The 11,425-nt window shown below is 59.6% G+C and overlaps 2 non-coding genes and 2 pseudogenes across 2 annotated transcripts; all 4 read right to left on the bottom strand.

Moving 5' to 3' along the window:
* Positions 1 to 2,223: 2,223 nt before the first annotated feature.
* On the bottom strand, positions 2,224 to 2,341 carry LOC148757657 (5S ribosomal RNA). Its single transcript, XR_016021835.1, has one exon. It is a non-coding gene; the product is annotated as a 5S ribosomal RNA (ribosomal RNA).
* Positions 2,342 to 3,210: 869 nt separating this feature from the next.
* Positions 3,211 to 3,328, bottom strand: LOC141568749 (5S ribosomal RNA; annotated as a pseudogene).
* Positions 3,329 to 9,252: 5,924 nt separating this feature from the next.
* On the bottom strand, positions 9,253 to 9,371 carry LOC148757656 (5S ribosomal RNA). The gene has a single exon (XR_016021831.1). It is a non-coding gene; the product is annotated as a 5S ribosomal RNA (ribosomal RNA).
* Positions 9,372 to 10,226: 855 nt separating this feature from the next.
* On the bottom strand, positions 10,227 to 10,344 carry LOC148757655 (5S ribosomal RNA; annotated as a pseudogene).
* Between the last annotated feature and the right edge of the window lie 1,081 nt (positions 10,345 to 11,425).

Genomic DNA, 11,425 nt, shown 5'->3' with positions numbered 1-11,425 from the left:
GGTTTTTGCTGGGGATATTGCTCTTCTGTTTATTGTTCTGTTTATTTTACATAGTCCTCAGATGTGGACAAATAGCCCTCCGACGGGCTGTAAGTGAAACAACTACACGTTCTGTGTTTCTCATGCTTCAAAAACAAAAAAGGGGGAGATGTAGTCACACAACAGCCTAGCCGACTGTCCCCCCATGTCTTTCCTTAAGGAAAGAAGAGTCTGTAAGACTGTGCCTTTCTGGGACTCTGTTCCATTCTTGTGTTTACACCTTATGTCTCTCTGTCTGGTCCCCAGAAGATGGTTTGCAGCCAAAGACGGGTAAGATATCTCACGGGAGATACAACCTAAGCCAGGCGGAACCGAGTGGGGACCCCCAATGAGCTGCCTTAGAAGACCCAAAAAGGAGCCTTTCCTCCCCTTCCCCCTGCCTGGCAAAAGCCACTGCTGTCTCTGGCTTTCCTCTCTCACCTGATTGTGAGAGAAGTCATGAGGGCAATGAAGATCAGTTCTCTCCACTTATCTCAACAGAGCTGTTACAATATGAGTGACTTGACCCTGAGAAGGTAAGACATCATGGGACTTCATGCTTCGGCTGTTAACAGACAAAGGGTGATTGGAATAAACATTTTTTCTGCTATGAGGTATGAGTCTCACAGACCGTGTAAGAAAAAATGTTACTCTTGATCTTATCCAGTTTCATAAAGAGGTCTTGACACTGCAAGAGACCTCTCCTTTAAACACCGATATAGCTGATACTCTCAACAAACTTGTCTCTAGTTTTCACAATGTATTTCCATCATACTCTTCAATGCTTCGAATTATGGCCCCCCTTGTAATTCCGCTTGTTGTGATCCTCCTGATACTATGTTTCCTCCCCTGCATCACAAAAGCTGTGATGGGGATAGTCACAGATATTTATGGAGAAATTCACAAAATAAGGCTCCACATGGCTGATAGACCAAAAGCCACTGCCCCTGTCTAACCCCAAAGGAGATCGGTAGCCAATGACAGGTAATGATCAGTGGATGTCTTACGACCTAAGACAGGAGTCGATCGCTTTGGTGAAGGATATCCAATGACGGGTAAGTGAGAAGGTCTGTACTGACCACCTAAGCCAGGCACGATCTCAAAAACTAAACAAGGGGGAATTGTGGGGAGCTGGAGCATCAAGCGTTAAGAAAATGTAACTACAAGCAGAGGTTGGGAGGATGGCTGAGGGGAACTCCGATAAGCATAAAGAACAAACAGACACCTGCTGTTCTGGGAATGGGACAATATCAAAAGGTCTAAAGACAGTCAGGGCCAAACTTTGGAAAAACGTAACTAATCTGTCCTTGCTGCCTCAGCCGCTTTATGTAACCTTCTTGTTTCTGTCTGTATAAAAGCATGCTGAAAAATCAAGCAGGCGCAGCAGTCTAGTCAGAACCGCTCGCCCTCCCGATCCCATCTTTGTCTCTTGTCCAATTTTTTCTCAATCCTCACTCCGCACTTCAGGAACCGTTCGTCTCGTCGGCAGGCTCCGACATGGTGGTCTCTCCTGGAGTCCGAGGGCGTGCGGGGTGTTGGGGTGCTGCTCCCTCCGTCCCCTGGTTTGTCCCGGCTCTCTTTCCCCTGTGTGTCGGGGCCACCGCGGCCGGCGGGAACGGAGGGCTCCTGGCTCTTGTGGGAGACGTGAGGGGGTGCGCGCGCGGGGGTGTGGGGCGAGGTGCCGGCCAGCAGAGACAGAGGCCTCCGGTGGGGCGGGGCGGGTGGGCATCCCGTTTGCCGGAGGACACGCCGATCCTGTGTCTCGGGGCCCAGGTGCAGGCACAGGGATGGTCGTCCCCTGGGCTCGGGCCGAGGTGCGAAGGACCGGCACGTCCTGGGATGGAGAAAGCCTGGTGGAGGCCAGCGCCGGCAGGCAGCCCTGGGCTTGGGCTTTGGGGGCGGCGGGGGCGGGGAGCGGGAGGGAGCGCGGCGATGGCGGCAGCGGCGGCGGCGACCGCGGCTCGGTGAAGGGCTGCGGGCTGTCGGCCTGCGGGAGCGAAGAGGACGGAGAAGAGGGTGTGGGGGGGAGCCGGGGCCGACGGGCCTGGCGTGCGGCCCGGGCTGCGAGCTTGTAGTGCCGGGCGGCTGACCCGCCGCTGGCCAGGGGGACCTTCGGCGGGCTGGGCGGCTGCAGAGGGGCAAGGGGCGCCAGGGGTTCGGAGGGAGCCACGCCGGGGCGGCGGCGCAAAAGGAGAGGCGAGCAAAAGCCTACAGCACCCGGTATTCCCAGGCGGTCTCCCATGCAGGTACTAACCAGGCCCGACCCTGCTTAGCTTCCGAATCAGACGAGATCGGGCGCGTTCAGGGTGGTATGGCCGTAGACGCTGGGACCCGGCTCCCGGCGCCCCAAGAGCCTGCTCCCGGCCTGCCTCGTGAGCGCACGCCATGCAGCTGGGTCGCTCGGGTGGCGAGCATCTCCCTGCTGACCGGCTCCGCTAGCGCTTCACCTCCCGCCTGCTCCCCGCCTCCTCCGGACGAATCTGGCGCGCGAGGCCCCTTCGCGCCATCCGTGGCTCCACGGGACTCTGCCATTACCCTGATGGTGACAGAAGTCGTGGAACTCTGGCATTCTGGGACTCCCTGGGACCCGACCGGAATACACCCCGCCCCCCTACCGCCACCAGGCCCACCCCGAACGCATCCCCAACGCTGGTCGCCAGCAGGCAGCCCTGTGTTTGGGAGTTGTGGGAGGAGCCCGCGGCAGCGGCGGCGAGGGCAGAGCTGGCGTCCACTGCGGTGGGGAGCGCGGTGATGGCGGTGGCGGCGGCGGCGGCGGCGCAGCGGCGGCGGCGGCGGCGGCGGGGCGGGGAGCGGGAGGCAGCGCGGCGATGGCGGCGGTGGCCGCGAGCGAGGTGAAGGCGGCGGCGACGGGGGCGGGGGCGGGGGCGAGGTCAGCGCTGGCGGCAGTAGCGGGCAGCGCGGTGCTGGCGGCGACGGCGACCGCGGCTCAGCGAACGGGTGCGGCCTGACGGCCTGCGGGAGCGAAGAGGACTAAGAAGAGGGTATGGGGGGGAGCCCGGGCCGACAAGCCTAGCGTGCGACCCGGACTGCCAGGTTGTACGTCCGGGCGGCGGACACGCCGCTGGTCAGGGGGACCTTCGGCGGGCTGGGCGGCTGCAGAGGGACAAGGGGCGCCAGGGGTTCGGAGGGAGCCACGCCGGGACGGCGGCGCAAAAGGAGAGGCGAGCAAAAAGCCTACAGCACCCGGTATTCCCAGGCGGTCTCCCATCCAAGTACTAACCAGGCCCCTCCCTGCTTACTCCCCAGATTAGAGGAGATAGGGCGCGTTCAGGGTGGTATGGCCGGAGACGCTGGGACACGGAACCCCGCGCCCCAAGAGCCTGCACCCGGCCTGCCTCGTGAACGCGCGCCATGCAGATGCGCAGCTCCGGTGGCGAGCATCGACCCGCTGCCGGCTCTGCCAGCACCGCGTCCCCCCCCCAGTCCGGCTCCCCGCCTCCTCCGGACGCCGCCGGCCTGGGCGGCGGGCTACTCTTGGCCCGCAGCGAGGCCCCTTCGCGCCACCCGTGGCTCCACGGGCCTCTGTCACTTCCCTGACGGTGACAGAAGTCTCGGCGCCCTGGCATCCTGGGACTCCCCGGGCCCCGAACGGCTTACACCCCGCCCCCCCACCCCAACCCCGCTCACCCCCACCCCCAGCCCCACCTCCCCAGACCCGCCTGGCTGCTCTGCGGTCCCCCGCTCATGGCAAGCGAGGGCGTCGCAGGGTCCTCTCAGGCCCCTCCGGCCCTAGGCACGCGCGACCCTGGCCCTGGCACTGGCCGGCCCCACCGACTGGCCCAAAGCCACGGGGAGCCACCCGTGCCACCAGGGTGCAGCAGCTCCAGTCTGCCGTCACCCTTCGTCACACAGCCTTCCGTCTGGGCCCTCGCCCCTCGTCAGCGACCAGCGGCCCACCCGATCTCCGGTCCCTTCACTGGCTACACGTCACCTCGCCTGACCCAGGGAGGTGAGAGAGAGGATGAGAGAAGGCCAGAGACGGAGCAAGAGAGAGGCGGAGAGAGACAGACGGGGACTGTGGGGACAGAGTCCCAGGGAGCCGTTTCCAGGCCCTGGGCCTCGCGTGGAGGGGTGCTGCCTCGGGTGGTGCACGGTCATCAGCTGTGACCGCTTGGCCGTCAGCTGTTGCCACTTGGCCATGGGCCACCCGTACAGCTGCGGTGGCCAAGCAAGGAAGCGCGGATGGTGGACTGCAAATTGCAGAGGGGCGCGGATTGCAGTTGGCCGGCTTGGTGTGTCGGTCGGTTGGTGGGTCGGTTGGTTGGCAGAGAAGCGGCCGGCAGGTTGGGGATCGTGCGGCTCCGGCTTGCTGCGTCTCCGAGCCAGCCGCCCGTGAGAAATGGTGCTATGAGCCCCCTATCCATGGCTCCATTGGTGTTTCTTCTTGGCCTGGCCATATCCTGCGTTCTTGTGCGGGCAGAGGGACTAGAGTCCCCGCAGGACAGGGACCGACAGACAGAACGGGAGGAGGAGGAGGAGGCAGCGCGATGGAAATATACACGTATATGTGCATGTATGTATCTAGACATACAGAGAGACTCGGACAGAGACAGAGAAAGAGGGGGCTGGCACACGGGGAGAGAGCTCCTGAGCGAGAGCCACAGCCCAACAGGCATGTCACAGAGCCAGACGGACAGGGGGTGGAGGTTGAGGGGGAGGGACGCACAGGCTGGGACACGGACTGGGACGGACGCACTGAGGCTGTGTTGAGGTGGCAGCTTCTCCACCGGTGTGTGGTCGTGCCCGGGGCTGGGCTCCGCTAAGGAGGCAGTGCCCGGGCTTTGGCAGTCACCCTCGAAGCCCCCGGGGCGGGCCGCCAGGGTCTCCGGAGCACCGGTGCCGGTGGGCTCCGAGCCCCGCCCAGGGTCCCGCCCGCGGGAGGAGAGTGGCAGCCCTAGGCACCCTCGTTGTGAGGGTCGTGTGCCTGCGTGCCTGCTCTTCCCCTTGTGGTGGTGTGGGGAGCTGGAGCATCAAGGGTTAAGAAAATGTAGCTACAAGCAGAGGTTGGGAGGATGGCTGAGGGGAACTCCGATAAGCATAAAGAACAAACAGACACCTGCTGTTCTGGGAATGGGACAATATCAAAAGGTCTAAAGTCAGTCAGGGCCAAACTTTGGAAAAAACGTAACTAATCTGTACTTGCTGCCTCGGCCGCTTTATGTAACCTTCTTGCTTCTGTCTGTATAAAAGCATGCTGAAAAATCAAGCAGGCGCAGCAGTCTAGTCAGAACTGCTCGCCCTCCCGATCCCATCTTTGTCTCTTGTCCAATTTTTTCTCAATCCTCACTCCCCACTTCAGGAACCGTTCGTCTCGTCGGCAGGCTCCGACAAGTGGCGCCCGAACAGGGACCTGAATACTGGGGAATCAGTGAAGGACTCCGCTTGCAAATGAGACGCGTCGAATAAGGTTAGTGAAAGCGGTGAGATACCATAGTCGGGAGTAAAATAAAATGGGACAGGGTCACAGTAAAAGGCTGTTTACTCACATGTTAAGGAGCATGCTAAAAGCTAGAGGAGTTAAAACCAGTGAAGCACAGTTGCTTCGATTTTTAGAATTTGTAGTACAAATATGTCCCTGGTTCCCCCGAAGAAGGGACTTTAAACTTAGAAACTTGGGAAAAGGTGAGAGAGCGTTTACAGGGATATTATGATGCTCATGGACCCTCTGAAGTACCAGTAGATACTTTTTCCTTATGGAATTTGGTTAGGGATGTGATCGATCCTAGACACGAGGGAATCACATACTCTGAAAATGATCAACCCAAACTGGATCCCCCTTGGAAGCAGAGGGGCAAAGATTACAAGCTGCACTCACTTCCCTCTCTGTTCAAATGCAATTAGTCCAGGCTCAACAGACTGGGCCTTTATTAGAATCTCAATCAGAATAGAAGCCTAGGTTACAATTAAGCTCTCCTCCAAGTGTAGTTGCAGGGCTAGATCCACTGCCCGAGGCCCCTATCAACAGAAAAGAGATTCAAGCCGCCAAGCTGCTAGTACAGGAGCAACTTAAAAAGGGACACATTGCCCCCTCCAATTCTCCCGGGAATTCTCCCATGTTTGTTATTTAAAAAAAAAAAAAAAATCTGGTAGATAGAGATTATTACAAGATTTACAAAAAGTTAATAAAACCATGAAATTAATGGGAGCCTTACAGACAGGCTTGCCCTGTCCTGCAGCCATACCAAAAAACACATATAAAATTGTTTTGGACTGCAAAGATTGTTTTTATACTATACCTTTAAATCCTGATGACTGCCCCAGATTTGCTTTCAGTGTTCCTTCCGTTAATTTACAAGAACCTTTTAAGAGATAGCATTGGCTAGTGCTACCTCAGGGAATGGCTAGTAGCCCTACACTATGTCAAAAATTTGTATCAGCTGCAATAAAACCTACCCGAAGGACATTTCCAGATATTTACATCATCCACTACATGGATGACATACTTCTTGCCCACTCTTGTGAACCAAAGTTGCTTGCTGCTTTTGCTCATTTACAAAAAAAGCTCCACGATTATGGGCTAGTTATAGCCCCAGAAAAAATTCAGCAAGTGCCTCCTTACTCTTATCTGGGATATTGCTTAATGCCTCAGGCCGTTGTGCCTCAAGAAATACAAATCCGGCGAGATTGTTTAAAAACATCAAATGATTTCCAAAGGCTACTGGGAGACATTAACTGGATTAGACCTCAGTTGCGGTTGACAACCGGTGAATTACAACCTTTGTTTAAAATGTTACGTGGGGAAGCTGATCCTACTTCTCCCCGCGAGATAACACGGGGAAGAGGCTTTGCTTGTATTTCTCCAGGTCCGGAAGAAAAACCTTTGTGAATTCCTGGTCGGTGTTAAACCATACCATGAACGACAGCCCACAGAAGAGAAGACATCTAGAGATACCCATCCACGCCCCTAGGGTGTGGAAAAGCTCTCACTTTCCGCAGCCGCAGAAGGACTGTCCACTTCAGACCCTGTTAAATGGATAAAGACTTTGGGTAGAGGGTTTTTGCTGGGGATATTGCTCTTCTGTTTATTGTTCTGTTTATTTTACATAGTCCTCAGATGTGGACAAATAGCCCTCCGACGGGCTGTAAGTGAAACAACTACACGTTCTGTGTTTCTCATGCTTCAAAAACAAAAAAGGGGGAGATGTAGTCACACAACAGCCTAGCCGACTGTCCCCCCATGTCTTTCCTTAAGGAAAGAAGAGTCTGTAAGACTGTGCCTTTCTGGGACTCTGTTCCATTCTTGTGTTTACACCTTATGTCTCTCTGTCTGGTCCCCAGAAGATGGTTTGCAGCCAAAGACGGGTAAGATATCTCACGGGAGATACAACCTAAGCCAGGCGGAACCGAGTGGGGACCCCCAATGAGCTGCCTTAGAAGACCCAAAAAGGAGCCTTTCCTCCCCTTCCCCCTGCCTGGCAAAAGCCACTGCTGTCTCTGGCTTTCCTCTCTCACCTGATTGTGAGAGAAGTCATGAGGGCAATGAAGATCAGTTCTCTCCACTTATCTCAACAGAGCTGTTACAATATGAGTGACTTGACCCTGAGAAGGTAAGACATCATGGGACTTCATGCTTCGGCTGTTAACAGACAAAGGGTGATTGGAATAAACATTTTTTCTGCTATGAGGTATGAGTCTCACAGACCGTGTAAGAAAAAATGTTACTCTTGATCTTATCCAGTTTCATAAAGAGGTCTTGACACTGCAAGAGACCTCTCCTTTAAACACCGATATAGCTGATACTCTCAACAAACTTGTCTCTAGTTTTCACAATGTATTTCCATCATACTCTTCAATGCTTCGAATTATGGCCCCCCTTGTAATTCCGCTTGTTGTGATCCTCCTGATACTATGTTTCCTCCCCTGCATCACAAAAGCTGTGATGGGGATAGTCACAGATATTTATGGAGAAATTCACAAAATAAGGCTCCACATGGCTGATAGACCAAAAGCCACTGCCCCTGTCTAACCCCAAAGGAGATCGGTAGCCAATGACAGGTAATGATCAGTGGATGTCTTACGACCTAAGACAGGAGTCGATCGCTTTGGTGAAGGATATCCAATGACGGGTAAGTGAGAAGGTCTGTACTGACCACCTAAGCCAGGCACGATCTCAAAAACTAAACAAGGGGGAATTGTGGGGAGCTGGAGCATCAAGCGTTAAGAAAATGTAACTACAAGCAGAGGTTGGGAGGATGGCTGAGGGGAACTCCGATAAGCATAAAGAACAAACAGACACCTGCTGTTCTGGGAATGGGACAATATCAAAAGGTCTAAAGACAGTCAGGGCCAAACTTTGGAAAAACGTAACTAATCTGTCCTTGCTGCCTCAGCCGCTTTATGTAACCTTCTTGTTTCTGTCTGTATAAAAGCATGCTGAAAAATCAAGCAGGCGCAGCAGTCTAGTCAGAACCGCTCGCCCTCCCGATCCCATCTTTGTCTCTTGTCCAATTTTTTCTCAATCCTCACTCCGCACTTCAGGAACCGTTCGTCTCGTCGGCAGGCTCCGACATGGTGGTCTCTCCTGGAGTCCGAGGGCGTGCGGGGTGTTGGGGTGCTGCTCCCTCCGTCCCCTGGTTTGTCCCGGCTCTCTTTCCCCTGTGTGTCGGGGCCACCGCGGCCGGCGGGAACGGAGGGCTCCTGGCTCTTGTGGGAGACGTGAGGGGGCGCGCGCGCGGGGGTGTGGGGCGAGGTGCCGGCCAGCAGAGACAGAGGCCTCCGGTGGGGCGGGGCGGGTGGGCATCCCGTTTGCCGGAGGACACGCCGATCCTGTGTCTCGGGGCCCAGGTGCAGGCACAGGGATGGTCGTCCCCTGGGCTCGGGCCGAGGTGCGAAGGACCGGCACGTCCTGGGATGGAGAAAGCCTGGTGGAGGCCAGCGCCGGCAGGCAGCCCTGGGCTTGGGCTTTGGGGGCGGCGGGGGCGGGGAGCGGGAGGGAGCGCGGCGATGGCAGCGGCGGCGGCGACCACGGCTCGGTGAAGGGCTGCGGGCTGTCGGCCTGCGGGAGCGAAGAGGACTGAGAAGAGGGCGTGGGGGGGAGCCGGGGCCGACGGGCCTGGCGTGCGGCCCAGGCTGCGAGTTTGTAGTGCCGGGCGGCTGACCGGCCGCTGGCCAGGGGGACCTTCGGCGGGCTGGGCGGCTGCAGAGGGGCAAGGGGCGCCAGGGGTTCGGAGGGAGCCACGCCGGGGTGGCGGCGCAAAAGGAGAGGCGAGCAAAAGCCTACAGCACCCGGTATTCCCAGGCGGTCTCCCATCCAGGTACTAACCAGGCCCGACCCTGCTTACCTTCCGAGATCAGACGAGATCGGGCGCGTTCAGGGTGGTATGGCCGTAGACGCTGGGACCCGGCTCCCGGCGCCCCAAGAGCCTGCTCCCCGCCTGCCTGGTGAGCGCGCGCCATGCAGCTGGGTCGCTCGGGTGGCGAGCATCTCCCTGCTGACCGGCTCCGCCAGCGCCTCACCTCCCGCCTGCTCCACGCCTCCTCCGGATGAATCTGGCGCGCGAGGCCCCTTCGCGCCATCCGTGGCTCCACGGGACTCTGCCATTACCCTGATGGTGACAGAAGTCGTGGAACTCTGGCATCCTGGGACTCCCTGGGACCCGACCGGAATACACCCCGCCCCCCTACCGCCACCAGGCCCACCCCGAACGCATCCCCAACGCTGGTCGCCAGCAGGCAGCCCTGTGTTTGGGAGTTGTGGGAGGAGCCCTCGGCAGCGGCGGCGAGGGCAGAGCTGGCGTCCACGGCGGTGGGGAGCGCGGTGATGGCGGTGGCGGCGGCGGCGGAGGCGGCGGCGGCGGGGCGGGGAGCGGGAGGGAGCGCGGCGATGGCGGCGGTGGCCGCGAGCGAGGTGAAGGCGGCGGCGACGGGGGCGGGGGCGGGGGCGAGGGCAGCGCTGGCGGCAGTAGCGGGCAGCGCGGTGCTGGCGGCGACGGCAACCGCGGCTCAGCGAACGGGTGCGGCCTGACGGCCTGCGGGAGCGAAGAGGACTAAGAAGAGGGTATGGGGGGGAGCCCGGGCCGACAAGCCTAGCGTGCGACCCGGACTGCCAGGTTGTACGTCCGGGCGGCGGATACGCCGCTGGTCAGGGGGACCTTCGGCGGGCTGGGTGGCTGCAGAGGGACAAGGGGCGCCAGGGGTTCGGAGGGAGCCACGCCGGGACGGCGGCGCAAAAGGAGAGGCGAGCAAAAAGCCTACAGCACCCGGTATTCCCAGGCGGTCTCCCATCCAAGTACTAACCAGGCCCCTCCCTGCTTACTCCCCAGATTAGAGGAGATAGGGCGCGTTCAGGGTGGTATGGCCGGAGACGCTGGGACACGGAACCCCGCGCCCCAAGAGCCTGCACCCGGCCTGCCTCGTGAACGCGCGCCATGCAGATGCGCAGCTCCGGTGGCGAGCATCGACCCGCTGCCGGCTCTGCCAGCACCGCGTCCCCCCCCCAGTCCGGCTCCCCGCCTCCTCCGGACGCCGCCGGCCTGGGCGGCGGGCTACTCTTGGCCCGCAGCGAGGCCCCTTCGCGCCACCCGTGGCTCCACGGGCCTCTGTCACTTCCCTGACGGTGACAGAAGTCTCGGCGCCCTGGCATCCTGGGACTCCCCGGGCCCCGAACGGCTTACACCCCGCCCCCCCACCCCAACCCCGCTCACCCCCACCCCCAGCCCCACCTCCCCAGACCCGCCTGGCTGCTCTGCGGTCCCCCGCTCATGGCAAGCGAGGGCGTCGCAGGGTCCTCTCAGGCCCCTCCGGCCCTAGGCACGCGCGACCCTGGCCCTGGCACTGGCCGGCCCCACCGACTGGCCCAAAGCCACGGGGAGCCACCCGTGCCACCAGGGTGCAGCAGCTCCAGTCTGCCGTCACCCTTCGTCACACAGCCTTCCGTCTGGGCCCTCGCCCCTCGTCAGCGACCAGCGGCCCACCCGATCTCCGGTCCCTTCACTGGCTACACGTCACCTCGCCTGACCCAGGGAGGTGAGAGAGAGGATGAGAGAAGGCCAGAGACGGAGCAAGAGAGAGGCGGAGAGAGACAGACGGGGACTGTGGGGACAGAGTCCCAGAGAGCCGTTTCCAGGCCCTGGGCCTCGCGTGGAGGGGTGCTGCCTCGGGTGGTGCACGGTCATCAGCTGTGACCGCTTGGCCGTCAGCTGTTGCCAGTTGGCCATGGGCCACCCGTACAGCTGCGGTGGCCAAGCAAGGAAGCGCGGATGGTGGACTGCAAATTGCAGAGGGGCGCGGATTGCAGTTGGCCGGCTTGGTGTGTCGGTCGGTTGGTGGGTCGGTTGGTTGGCAGAGAAGCGGCCGGCAGGTTGGGGATCGTGCGGCTCCGGCTTGCTGCGTCTCCGAGCCAGCCGCCCGTGAGAAATGGTGCTATGAGCCCCCTATCCATGGCTCC

Source organism: Rhinolophus sinicus, chromosome 7, assembly GCF_057876585.1.
Source record: "Rhinolophus sinicus isolate RSI-liver-muscle chromosome 7, RSI-T2T, whole genome shotgun sequence".
NCBI classification, from domain to species: Eukaryota; Metazoa; Chordata; class Mammalia; order Chiroptera; family Rhinolophidae; genus Rhinolophus; species Rhinolophus sinicus.
This window is presented reverse-complemented; position numbering and strand designations above follow the sequence as displayed.